The sequence below is a fragment of the Camellia sinensis genome, chromosome 14 (genome assembly GCF_055761805.1).
Source record: "Camellia sinensis isolate YWXY chromosome 14, ASM5576180v1, whole genome shotgun sequence".
NCBI classification, from domain to species: domain Eukaryota; kingdom Viridiplantae; phylum Streptophyta; class Magnoliopsida; order Ericales; family Theaceae; genus Camellia; species Camellia sinensis.
Window position 1 is genome coordinate 93395769 of NC_138974.1, and position 13781 is coordinate 93409549.

At 34.1% G+C, this 13781-nt stretch overlaps 1 long non-coding RNA gene across 2 annotated transcripts; it reads right to left on the reverse strand.

The window, feature by feature from the left end:
- Positions 1-154: 154 nt before the first annotated feature.
- LOC145807678 (uncharacterized) lies at positions 155-6358 on the reverse strand. Of its 2 annotated transcripts, XR_014350961.1 has the most exons (3): positions 6207-6358; positions 1234-1497; positions 155-429 (listed from the first exon to the last, which is right to left on the reverse strand). It is a non-coding gene; the product is annotated as an uncharacterized LOC145807678 (long non-coding RNA). The 2 variants fall into 2 exon arrangements; XR_014350960.1 differs by lacking the exon at positions 6207-6358 and having other exon boundaries at positions 1234-2455.
- Positions 6359-13781: the final 7423 nt, after the last annotated feature.

Here is a 13781-nt window from a genome sequence, read left to right on the forward strand (position 1 = left end):
AATGGTTAAAACATAAATGGATTTTTATTCAGATAAAACTTCTCCCAAAATGGTGGTCAATGAAAGATAGTGAATAATGAAATAGTAGAGCATATTTCACTTGGCTTCCTATCCTTTGTAAGTTTTGAGCGATCACTTGCTCTTGCCATAAAAATTTACCAAAACAACCACCCACAACTTCAATTTTTTTTCACAATGAGAAAAAGTTAAGTATAAGAGTGATACCAAGTCAATCACTAATACATCGTATTAGAATTCAATAATCCATCACAAGAAATAATAGGGAAACTTCCCTATATAAAACAACCATGAAATTCATAAAAGATGGAAGCTTTTGTGAATATATAATTCTTAACTTACAGGCTGAGTAGGTGCAGCCGCATATAAGCATCTAAATCTAGCAAAGTTGCAGCCAATCCATGCATAGATCTATAGAAATAAAAGAAAACAATTGTCATTAATCTAAATGATTCTTGATTTTTCAATTTTACAAACTCTAATCCATTATCAAATTTAATTAATCCATTTGGTGATATAACCATACATACGATCCGATTATGTCAAGACATGATAAAAACAGTATAATATCTAAATAATCACATAACCTTGCATATTATTTATCTTTTCCCGTTTATTTATTTTATTCTTGATAAGTAGCTCTAATTTATTTTTTCGCAAGGAAACACTCCATTTCAATTTGGGGGGGGGGGGGGGCAACAAAAACAAAGCAATGCTCCTTAACACACACACACACACACGCACACACACACGTACACATACCCCCCCCAAAAAAAAAAAAGGACTAGACTTGTGCTAAAACAACTATCCCTAATCAGGTATTACAATCAGTCGACAATAGAAAGCATTTTCACTTATCACAAAATCAACTGAGTATCAACATTGCATACATAGAAACATATTCCAGTTTTGTATTCCCGGCTAACTTTGAAAATTATGGTTTCTCACCTATATCTACAATTAAAAAAAAATTCCAATTTATCCCCTCGTAAATTTCATATATGCCCTTAAATCTTTTATAACTCCCATTTTCTTTTTCATTTTTCAATAAAATCCTACAATTTTCCGCCCTTTAAATGTTTATTTTGCTGAAAAATTACTTACACAATTTTACATCTCTTCCATTGATGACAATATTTTTAAGCACCATAGGAATAATTAATACTAACTATTTCAATTACAAAATTGTTAACTTAAAGAGTGAGAAAACATAACCTGTTTGTGAAGACATGATTTGAAAATGAAGGGTAACATCCTCCAACACCTCAGCGAAGCACGTGACCTGCACACCACCACCATCACCATTGTTGGAGTTGATAACCTCGAAGCTTCCATCTGAAGATGCTCCCCCTCCTCCGATTCCCAAACCACCTACTCCTTCCACCACCACATCAACCGACACTTCTACTCCTGCCGTAGACCCACAACTATGCTTTGTCGACTCAACACCTAACCCTCCACTCCCCATTTTCACACACACTTCACGGAATTTAAAGCTTTTAATTGAGATTTTTTCAATGCATAAACTCAAATTTCACTATGAGTTGGGATTAATTGTGCTAGGGTTTTGGGTTTATGTCCTCATTGCAGAGTATAGAGAGGCCGATATATTTAGGGTGGCTTATTGGAAAAGAAATGTTTCCCGCAAAAAAAAAATATATATATATATATATATATATTTTTAAATAGTGATATTAACATTTTTTATTTATTATAATACTAATAAGAGTATGAGCATCTCCAACGATTATTTTTTATTTTATTTTTTTGAAATCAAATTTGAGCAAAAACTTCATTTGATATCAAATACTCCAATAGAGGATTTTGTGCTTTCATCAAAATACCGGTCGACCAGATGGACGACCAGGCGGATGTCCGGCCAATCGACCGGTCAGTATATTTTTTTCACAAATTTTTTCCTAGAGATGGTCATCTAGGGGACATCCGGGAGGACATCTGAAGGTGAAAATTTAACGGCTATAAACAGTGATTTGATGAAAGCTTCCATCGTCCTCAATTTGGTCCAAAATTTTCGATATCCTCGATTTGATACCTATTTGATGAAACCATTAAAACAGGAAAAGAGATGTTTTTTCATCAAATTTAAATTTGATTACAGAATTGATGAACCATTGGAGATGGTCTAAGAGGTTGTTTGGAAAGTGATAAATAGGTATATTTTTTAACTTTTTACGAAAAGACGTATAGAAAAATATAAAGATTATGTGATCCAAAAAAAATAAAAAGTTAAAAAGGTATATTCTTTTAGTATATATGCCTAACAACCTCTTAGAGGTGTAGAGTTTTTAGCTAAAAAATAAAAAGTCATTATAAATTGTCATATCACTATTTATTTTTCTGTACATATTTTCATAAAAAATCAAGAAGCTAGCTAAACTAACCAATTCCCAAACGGGGCTTAAATCATTACCCACCCTTCTAATGAGGGCTGCAGGGATGGTCATTTTCCACTGCTATGCTCCGCACCCACATCCCCCGTCTCGTACAGATTTTCCCGCCACGATTAAGAAATGGGACGGGAACCAATTTTGCTTCCCCCACACCCTTCCACCCTAACCCCACCCCGATTGTATTATTAAACATATTTATATGTATATAATAAATTTAGTTTTTATTATAATAAAGTTAAAATACTAAAATATTATACTTAATATTAATTTTTATTCATTATTTTCTATCTTATATAATATAATATAATATAATTTTCAATAATTATAATTCATAATATACTATATTATATTTTTATTAATATTTTTATTTTTCAACTTACAAAAATAATCCGCTTCCTGCTCCTCACTTGTCCCGCTTCCGTTACCCACTGATTTGTTCCGCTCCTGATATCATTAGGGGCGGAAGCAGATTTTTATAAATCCATCCCAAACCCGACCCGTGACCATCCCTCTGGGTTGGCTTTAAAGCTGCAGCTTTGAGTCTTAGAAATTTATTTAAAAAACAGATTGCGAAATATTTTTAGGTATTATACTATCTATATATAAATAAATAAATAAATCATCTAAATTTAAAACACCCCAACAAAATTAAATAAATATTCAAAATTAATAAATGATTGATATGGTGAATTATTTAAAACTAATAAATGATTGTTTTTACTTGAAAAATAAAAAATAAAAAATCTATTGATACAATGAGTTATTTTAAATTAATAAATGGATGAATGTTTCCTAAATTTATAAATTATGTATAAAATACGATTAATTATATCAGTTATAACTGGAAAAAATTAGTGAAATATCCCTCTCTAATTTTGGATAGTAGGAGAGGTACAATATATATATATATATATTTTTTTTTTTTTATTAGCTAAGATTCTTCGATGAAATCATACCAAAGAAATTTCTTTGTATTGGGGAAAAAATTTTCTGTGTCAAATTTTTTTTGTGAAAATGTTGAAAGACCCCAACTATTATAAAAATATTGTATGTCCTTTGTTTTATAAAATTTTAATATCAGGTATTTTAAAAAAAAAATTCTCCTCATAATTGTTTCCGAAAAAAAATTCAAAGTTAAAATTGATTAAATCTTACTTTTCAGTTAACTATGTCACAATAAAGATTAAATGGATTAATAATTTTATCCTTTGAAAAATATTTAGTTGATAACTTTGATTAGCAACTTTACAATTAAAAATGTGGGAATAGTAATGTTTTAATGATATTTTGTTACAATTTATTTACTTTTTATTTAGTACTTGAGTTTAAATTATTTTAATCATTTTTTTATTATAAACTTTGTTATATATTTAAGTAAATTTTATGTGAAGAATAAATAAAAAATAGACAGTTGGTGGATAATCTTTCAATTATAATTTCTTCCCCCGTAAATGTATAAAAGTCTTGAAAACTCATTTTTCGGCGTAAAACATGTTAGGCCTTGCTTCTAATTTGATGTCAATCATTACGATTTCACCAACCATTTTCATCTCCATTGCTTTGCATAAATAATATCAAATTCTTTTATTTTATTTGAATTTATAAATACAAAATAACTTTATAAAAATCATATTAGCAACTGAGTAATTTTAGAAATAAATGTTTTATGTTTATTACTAGAAAAGTTCCACAAAAATCATAGTGAGAAAATAGTATTTTTTTAGGGAGACTTGTCTGGAGCTCTTTAGATACAAAGAAAAAAGGGATCTGCATGAGTCAGGTTGGGGAAAATTTTCAACCAAATAGCTTTCTGGCAAGTTGGGAATTTTCCCACACACCAAACCACCACCTAATCCTCTAAACTGGTGGGTTGATTGAAGTATTCTAGGGGTTTAGAAAACCTATTTTCTAAAATCATCATGAACCTTGATTACAAATAATAAAAATACACAGCAAAGATCATTAGCAACTCAAATTAGTTGCAGAACTACTGAACTTCATTAGGCAACAAAATATTCCATACAAACATACACTAAGGGCCTCTTGTAAACAATCGGAAAAAAAAAAATAATTCAGCCTCCGTTTGAGAAGTGGGTTGGCTTTTTGGCTTTTTTGGCTATTTTAGCCTGGGCTAAAAAGCTTGGTTTGGGAAGGGCTTTTTGACTTTTTGGCTTTTTTGACTTTTTTTGTGAGAGAAAAATGTAATGATTATGGGTTGGATGTGATATTTTGTTTTTTGTGGCTAAAATAGCCTATTTTGTCTTTTGTGGCTAAAATAGCCAAAAAAGCCCCGTTTAGCTCTTGCCAAACGGAGGCTCAGTGTGTTTGGTTTGAGTTTTTTGGATTAAGTTTTTTGAAAACTGAGTTTTTTGGTTTTCGTATTCTTTTGTTTTTAGTGAATATTTTTAAAATTTTAAACATTTTTTTTTACTTTTTTAGATGCACCTTAGTTAGATGCATCTAAAAAATAAAAAAAATTGTGAAAAAATATTTTAAAAAATTAATAAATACATAAAAATTTAAAAAATATACTGAATTCTTGTATTTTTTTTATATTTTTGGTATTTAGTGAATTTTTTTCTTTTACTTTTTAGGTGTGTCTAAAAAGTAAAAAAATTACTTAAAATATTAAAAAAAAAATCAGTAAAAACAAAAAAACACAAAAAATTAAAAAGTAAAATTTTTTGAAAATTATTTTCTGAAAAATAAATACAAGCAAGCTAATTGAGATTGAAAACCTCTCTCATTGCAGATTTTAGTCCATTTGAAAAATCTATACACATACATGCATACATAAAAAATAAAAAAGAGGCGAATTACACATGATCCCTATAATTTGAGGCGTGTATCCCTCGATCACTAACTTTTTAATTGTGACACATTTGACTTTAAATTTTGAATCTTATTTCAAATAAGGACAATTAAAGATATCATTACTCAATTTTAAGGATAAAGTCATCAATTTAATAAAATATAAACTAATTTGACAAAAATAAATGTCAAAAAAATATTTTGAATTTTTAAAAATTATTTATACTCACTAAAGATAAAATTATGTAAAATTGATAAATCTTTCACACATTTATTTATTTATTTTTACCAAATTAATTTTTATTATGTGTTTGGATGATGATTATATAATAAGTGGTTGTTTTTATTTTCATTAAATTCATTTCTATTTTTTTAAAAGTCAAATATGACTACAATTATGATATCATTATTAAATTAATCCATTAAATCAAAAAAAAAATCCAAAATTGAAAATATTTCATATATTAAATATATCAATTACACATTAAAAGTCTAACAACCACCTATTACATGAGTATCATCCAAACACATAATAAAATTAATTTGGTAAAAAAATAAATAATAAATGTATATAAAATTTTTTAATTTTAAATAATTTTATCTTTGGTGGGTAGAAATAATTTTTTAAATTTTAAAAATATTTTTTTAATATTTATTTTTGTCAAATTAGTTTATATTTTTTCACTTCACCCTTAAAATTGAATAATGGTATCTTCAATTGTCTTTATTTGAAACAATATTTAAAATTCAAAATTAAATGTGTTACAATTAAAAAATTTAAATTAGGGATCAAAGTGACATTAGTGCCAAACGGTAGGAATTTAGTGTAATTCGCCCTAAAAAAAAAAAAAACAATTGAGAAAATTTCCAAAAAATTTACACACGAGAGGCGGAGGGGAACCAGAAGGGATAGATCTGTGAGAAAAATAAGAACTGAGATGAGAGGATGAGAGAGAGAGAGAGTACCTATGAGATGATGATTCCGATCTGGAAGAAAGAAAGAGATCAGTAGCTGCAAACCGCGAATGAGGGCGTTGATGGTGGCGGAAGAGGGAGGGTTAGGTGTCGGGGGGTAGATGGAAAGAGAGATGGAAACAAGAGGAAAGGCGGAGGTGTCTGTGTCTGTGTACAGTACAGTCTATCAATGAATAACTCCAGTTGGTTGAATTTTTGAATCAATTTTTCAAAAACTAAAATTCATTTAGTTTAAGATTTTTAAAAACTTATTCTAAAATTTAAAACTTATAATTTATTTGGGTTAGTATTTTTGAAGACTTTTATTTTAAAATATAAAATTTATTTGGTTTATGATTTTCGCAAAATCGACTTTTATTTAGTTTTACAAATTGGCTGAAGAACTTTTTATATTTTAGATGTATATGATTTAGATAGACTTAAACAATAAGCAAAATGTGAAGAATGCAAATAATAATAATAAATATGTAAAACATTAAAATTGTATTTGTTAATGTAAAATGTAAATTGTAAATAGTAAACCACCCACTCCACCTAACACCTCCACTACCACCCACTCCACCTACCACCTCCACTACCACCTTCACCTACTCCCAAATCCTCTCCTATATAAATCCTTGTAATATACACAATATATACATCAATCAATATTCATCAATCAATAATATATCAGTTTATTTTACATGGTATCAGAGCAGGTTTAGAATCAAATAATTCTGCTTGATCGGCGGGCGGCAGTCTCGCCTTGGCCGCCCGCCGGATCTCTACACATACCATCACTCCGCTGCCACAAATTCCATATGAACTCTTCTCTGCCTTACAATGGCTTAATCAACTTACTGAGCTCTAATGATGCCTGACTTGGTGTCGAGGAAAACCCACTTGTCTGTTTGGGGCTTAATCGTGATCCTCTTCACGCCCGGGTATGTCTCAAGCCCATGCATGTCAATTTCATTATCAAAATTCTGAGACCACATCTTCGCTGGGTTAGAACTTGGAGATCCTCCATAAGAGCCTGAAGACAGTTCGCTAACCTAAGCCATGAGCTTACTAGATCAGCCCTGGGACGACACCGTTGCTGGTCCTCATCCGGAAAACAGCCTCGGAAAGCTCCGTAAACAACACACCTTCACTGTGCGACCGAGCAAGGACTCGGAGGGTGGAGGTGCGGAGGAGGGTATGAGGGTAACGAGGAGCATCATGATACTGAAACCACCGCCGGCTCAGAACGGTTCGCCTCCGGTTTCGCCTGCTGGATCTACGCCATCTCCATCCTCGACTCGCTCTCCATCGTAGGTCCGACCCGCGGTTCGCCTCCGGTTTCGCCTGCTGGATCTACGCCATCTCCATCCTCGACTCGCTCTCCATCGTAGGTCCGACCGGCAACCCGTTCAAACAGTCCGTCACATTCGGACCCACATTCTATGGCGCTGTCGCCGCCGCCATCGGAAACGACCTGCCCTTGGCCACCAGACACAAATATGGACGAACCCTCCAGATTCACACACACGGTTTCGAGAAAGAGAGAGATGGCAACCTTGTCTTTTTTAATTGACCCACCCCAACACCACTCACGTGATCCCACTCACCCATGCACTTTCATCTCTCTCCTCTTTCCCCTTTCCACCTCACAATTCTTTTTTTTTATTCAACCCACTTCCCCCCATTTTCTATACACTTTTTTATTCTACACTGTTCTCTCCCCACCGAGCCACAAAATGATCTCACACGCTCTCTTCCTGGACCCAAATCATCATGTACCCCACACACTCTCTCTCTCATTTTTTTTTTTTTTTTTTTACTTTCCAACCCCCAGGCACATGCTTTTGCCATTAATATATTATTATTATTCTTATTATTTTTATTACACCAAAAAAAAAAAAACAAAAAAAAAAATACCACACACCAACGGGAATTGCCTCTTCCCCCTTAATACATTTTTATTATTATTATTCTTTCCAAAAAAAAAAAAAAAAAAAAACTCATCCACCATCCAAACTTTATTTTTTTATTCTAACTTTATTTTTTATTATCCAGCTTCAGTGGTGCTCTTGATTCGTCCTGTTCCCACTCCCACCTTTATTATTTTTCTTCATCTTTATCTATCAAACATTTCCAAATTTGCACAACAGCCCATATTTTATTCATGTCGGGGCTCACCCCGATCACCATTTTACATCCAAAAAAAAAAAAAAAAAACAACAACAACAACAACAACCCAACACACAACCCCAACAACCACATCCACAGGCGGGATTTTTCTTCTCTACTCTGCAGTCGGTCTCTTCTTCTTGCCTCCGTCCTGGGCGGCCCTTGCCGGTGTTGCCTCCGTGTTTCCCCCTCCACTGGGCATGATCACTACCCCCTGCTCCTCCACTGCAGTATATGGCGGACCTCCAAATCGGAACATCACGGTGGCCTTCCGCTTCAGCTCCTTGTTTTCTGCCCTTAGCACGCTTATCTCTGCTCGCGCATCCTTATACATGCGTTGGAGCAGAGCCAGTTGGGCGTTTAATTGCTGCACCTCATTTGTCCTACTCTGCAGCCGGTGCGACAAGTTTGTGACCGCCGTCATGGACTCCACACATGCCTTCAAAGTATACTGATTCGCCTCCACATCCGTTTGCACTGCCATTTTTTGCTCCACCGACTGCATCGGAAAGTTCAACGGAGCAAACCCAGTGGTGTTTGGTTGAGGTTCACGGGACACCGCACCCGTTATCTCTCTTGTTGACTCGTTGAGGTCGGGAAAGAGAGTCAGCAGACCACGGGACGACGAAGCCATTCTCTCAGCACAACAGTGTTACAGCCTCTCTCTCTCAGCACAACGAAGAGTTTTACAGAGGATTTCGCAGGTTTCTTGCTTCTGCCTCGGCCTCAGGCTCTGTCTTGGTTAAATAGCCGAGGCAGCCACGCGCATCGCGCGCCTCTCGACGCCAGACAAACGGGCACGCCAGCCAAAGCACTTACGTGCCTCGCCATCATATCTGGCACGCCTTTTGATGCATCGGGCACGCCTTTTGATGGCACACCTTTTGACAGATTGGGCACACCTTTTGAGGGCACGACTTTTGAGGGCTCGATATCTACATCCATGTATATCTTTTGGGCAGCCTGTATACACACTCATACAGTGTCTTCTACACCGGTCAGCTTTATCAATCCCTTTGTTTCAACCTCAAATAGGTTTCTATCTTCACACCTATTTGAGTTTGAGGGGGGGTTATACATATATCATGGTGAGCACGGTTACACACCCTGCGAACCACCCAAGCCACCCCATGGCGCACTCCCTAAGTCGCCCCCTTGGTGCACCACCACAGCTTCTACATCGGTCCGACATGACCCCATAAACTGTCCCGACATTGATTCCGGTCAGCTGCTACATCGATCCGACATGACCCCATAAACTGTCTGCTACATCGGTCCGACATGACCTCGTAAACTGTCTGCTACAATGGTCCGACATGACCCCGTAAACTGTCTTCTACAACGGTCCGACATGACCCCATAAACTGTCTTCTACATCGGTCTGACACGACCACACAGTGTCCTGCTACATCGGTCCGACATGACCTCGTAAACTGTCCTGCTACATCGGTCCGACATGACCCCGTAAACTGTCCTGCTACAACGGTCCGACATGACCCCGTAAACTGTCTTCTACATCGGTCTAACACGACCACACAGTGTCTGCTACAACGGTCCGACATGACCTCGTAAACTGTCTGCTACAACGGTCCGACACGACCATACCGTGTCTTCTACAACGGTCTGACACAACCATACAGTGTCTCCTATCCCATTTTTAATTTTATTTGTCAGCTTATTTTTCTGTTTTGTTACTCTCTCCAAACTCAAGTTGGCTAGTACCTATCCTCCTTGAGTTTGAGGGGGACTGTTAATGTAAAATGTAAATTGTAAATAGTAAACCACCCACTCCACCTAACACCTCCACTACCACCCACTCCACCTACCACCTCCACTACCACCTTCACCTACTCCCAAATCCTCTCCTATATAAATCCTTGTAATATACACAATATATACATCAATCAATATTCATCAATCAATAATATATCAGTTTATTTTACAGTATTAATTTTTAAACTTGTTCAATATTTTTTTTTTTAGTTTTTTTTTATTTTATATATTTCTCATTATTTGGTAATTTTATAAAAAGTTACATTTAAATGTGAAATGTTTTAAATGTATGTAAATTGAGTGGATATAAAACTAGAAAAAGAAATATTAAAATTTTTAAAACGTCTATAAAAAATGTGAAGTGAAACTTTTTCCTTTAAATTAGATTAAATGTATCTAAAAAGTAAATTCAGATTAAGTATATGAAAAGTAAACAAATTTGACTATAATATTGTAAAAAAATTTTACTACAAGACAAAACAAAACACAAGACTCAAAAAATTTTAAAATTAGTTTTAAAAACTTGTAACCAAACAAGTTTTGAATTTTTGAATTTCTAAAAATTATTTAGAAAATAGACAACTGAAAATTAGATTGAAAACTCAGAATAAAATAGATTTTGAATCTTGAGCACTCTTGTGAAAACTATTTTACAAAATAAGATTTAATGATATATAATGTCATTAATAGGACTTACTATTCAAAATTTATTTTAAAATTGTGATATAAAACTTTATATTAACTTTACATTAAAAAAAATAATATTCTTATTTGGTTAGGCATATAATTATAATTTGGTTAATTTACAATTATCTCTTAAGAGTAATGAAAATATTACAATTAATCCCACAATTTTAGAAGAATACAAGTTTTGAAATTTATGAATGTTGAAGTAAAAAAAAAAAAAAAAGAGAAGGGGGAAAAAAGGAGGTTAATAGTTGCATATGACATCTTAATCAGTTCATATTGGTGTATCTACCTAGTGGCCAATACGATTACTTGACAAAATGCATGTATGTTACTCAATTTGATATGATTTACCTATGCTATGGCTTTCTATGATTTACTGTGAATTTTGATAGGATGTGATTTCGATTGGACTTGGATTCTTTTTTCCAATGATGAGTATTGTCCAAAAGATCTTCAAGGTAGACACAATGGTGAGAGTGGTGACAATTGCATCAGTGATTGATCAAGATCTAACTTGTTCACTAGACACTACATTGAAGGAAATCCAGTCCAATGGTGGCAGAAGAACATTCCTAGATGGGTTCGGATGCAAAAATTCAGCTTGTAACTTGCTTTCAACTATTTTTCTAGGTTTGTTGAAGATCACATATTGAGCTCACTTGGTCTTCTGATTGAAGGAAAAGCAACAGGACGAGATAGTATAAATCTTCTTAGTTTCATTGGGATACCGGCATTTAATGAGAATGGCTTCCCTAGGTGTTTAAGGCACCCGAACATAGCTCCTATTCTAGGGATGCTCAAAACATCTGATTATATCAATTTAGTGCTTTCCAAGACTTCTTACACTTTGGAAAACATTTTTCATTCTAGCCCTAACACCTTAAAATCTGAATGGCATACAAATTTTTTGATATACCAACTACTCTCTGCATTGGCTCATATGCACGGTTTGGGGATTTCCCATGGTAATGGTGAGCTCTGATTCAAGTAAAACAAGTAAAGAATGCTCTCTTACTCCAACTTCGAGGATTGGTTGCATCATTCAGGACTATCCTTCTGAGGACTTTATGCTGATTTGAAGTCTTCCCAATCTATGGACTGGCATTCTGCCTTTAATAGTTGGTGGAGAGGAGAGTTGAGTAACTTTGAACATCTGCTCATCTTAAACAGATTAGTTGGGAGAAAGTGGGGGGACCACATATTTCATACAATGATGTCGTGGGTTATAGATTTTAGTGTGAAACCTGATGAGACTAATGATGCAGGTTGGCGAGATTTAAGCAAGAGCAAATGGCGGTTAGCAAAAGGAGATGAACAGTTAGACTTCACGTATTCAACATCCGAAATCCCTCATGTATCAGATGAATGCCTTTCTGAACTGGCTGTGTGCAGTTACAAGGCAAGGAGGTTACCACTGAGTGTTTTGCGTATGGTTGTTCGTTCAGTCTATGAACCAAATGAATATCCTTCTACTATGCAAAGACTTTACGAATGGACCCTTGATGAGTGTATTCCAGAATTCTACTGTGAACCTTAAATATTTTATTTCATACACTCTGGTATGACTGATTTGGTTATACCTTTGTGGGTGGGTACCCCTGAGGAGTTCATTGTGTCTAATTTGTTGTTTATGTGGACATTTTCTTGTAGGAATTTACCGTCACATCCTATTGTTTTTAGAGGTCATAGTGATACTGTATCTGGTTTTTCTATGTGGGGACAAGATGTGATTTCAATTGCCAAAAATAAAATTGGTCTTTCTTCTTTAGCTAGATCTACAGATGAAGTACGTATACCAAATGTTTTTTTCTTTTTTTTCTTTTTTTTTCACCTCTACCCCCACACCACCACGTTTGCTCCGTATATTCTACTTGCATGGCAATTATAATTTTTTTTTTCATTCCCTTTTCACCTCTACCCCCACATCACAACTGCGTTTGCTCAATACATTAAAAGAGCCTTCCAACTCATGTTATGATATAGATCCCTAAATATGACTCAACAAGTCATTATTGCCTCTCTAGTTTTTTTTAGGGAGATAGATGCCCTTTATAGAGTTTTACATCACCTTGATTTGGAAGATCGAAATCAAAGATAGTGGTATTCGCAACAAAAAATGAAAAAAGATTTTACAACCCACAATTACTTGTGTGACAGTTACAAAATTAACCTTGATAGCTAATCAAGAAATGATTGTTTTGACTCTAAGATGTTGGGTTTATGAATCTTAGTATTTCATCGTCTGTTAACTACATTTCACCCATTCATCTCCCACAAAAGAACATCATTTGTGGGAAATGGATCTTCTAGTTCAATTTTGTTCTCAAGTATTCATAGTCAATTGGATGGCTAAGAGTTGGTTGACCTCATGTATATTTCCCCCCTCTTGGTCTAGTTTAATATTTTTGACAAAATAGTTTTGTTATGTATCCATTTGAGGAGTTGTGATTAGTTTTTCATATCATTCGTTTGTTCATCTTACATATCCCAAAAAAGGCAAAAAAAAAAAAAAAAAAAAATCAATTGTTCATCATTCCTTCTTCCTTGCTCCCTCTTGTTTGAAAAAAGAAAAAGAAAAATACAAAGGAAAATGAAAAAGAAAAGCTGCGTCAAATTTGTGAGTCATTGTTTCAATCCATTTGTTTTTGTAACTTGTATATTTACCTCTGAAAATGGCATGTGGCATGATGGGGAACATCGTATCACACCACAATAACTCTATTTGGTAGATTGTGCAATAAGGAACATGTAGGTGTTGTCAAGTTTAAATATTCTACCGTTCTCACAACTGTTCCTTGTCGGAACGGAAAATGGTCATTTGGAAATATGTGGTTAGATTGCTTTTGATGTCTATATGTAGTTTTCTTTTGTCATTTTGGAGACAGGTTTTTCCAAGGATTCCCGGGGTTGACTTCTTTCATTTTGTATTGTCTTATTTTGTCATTCATATAT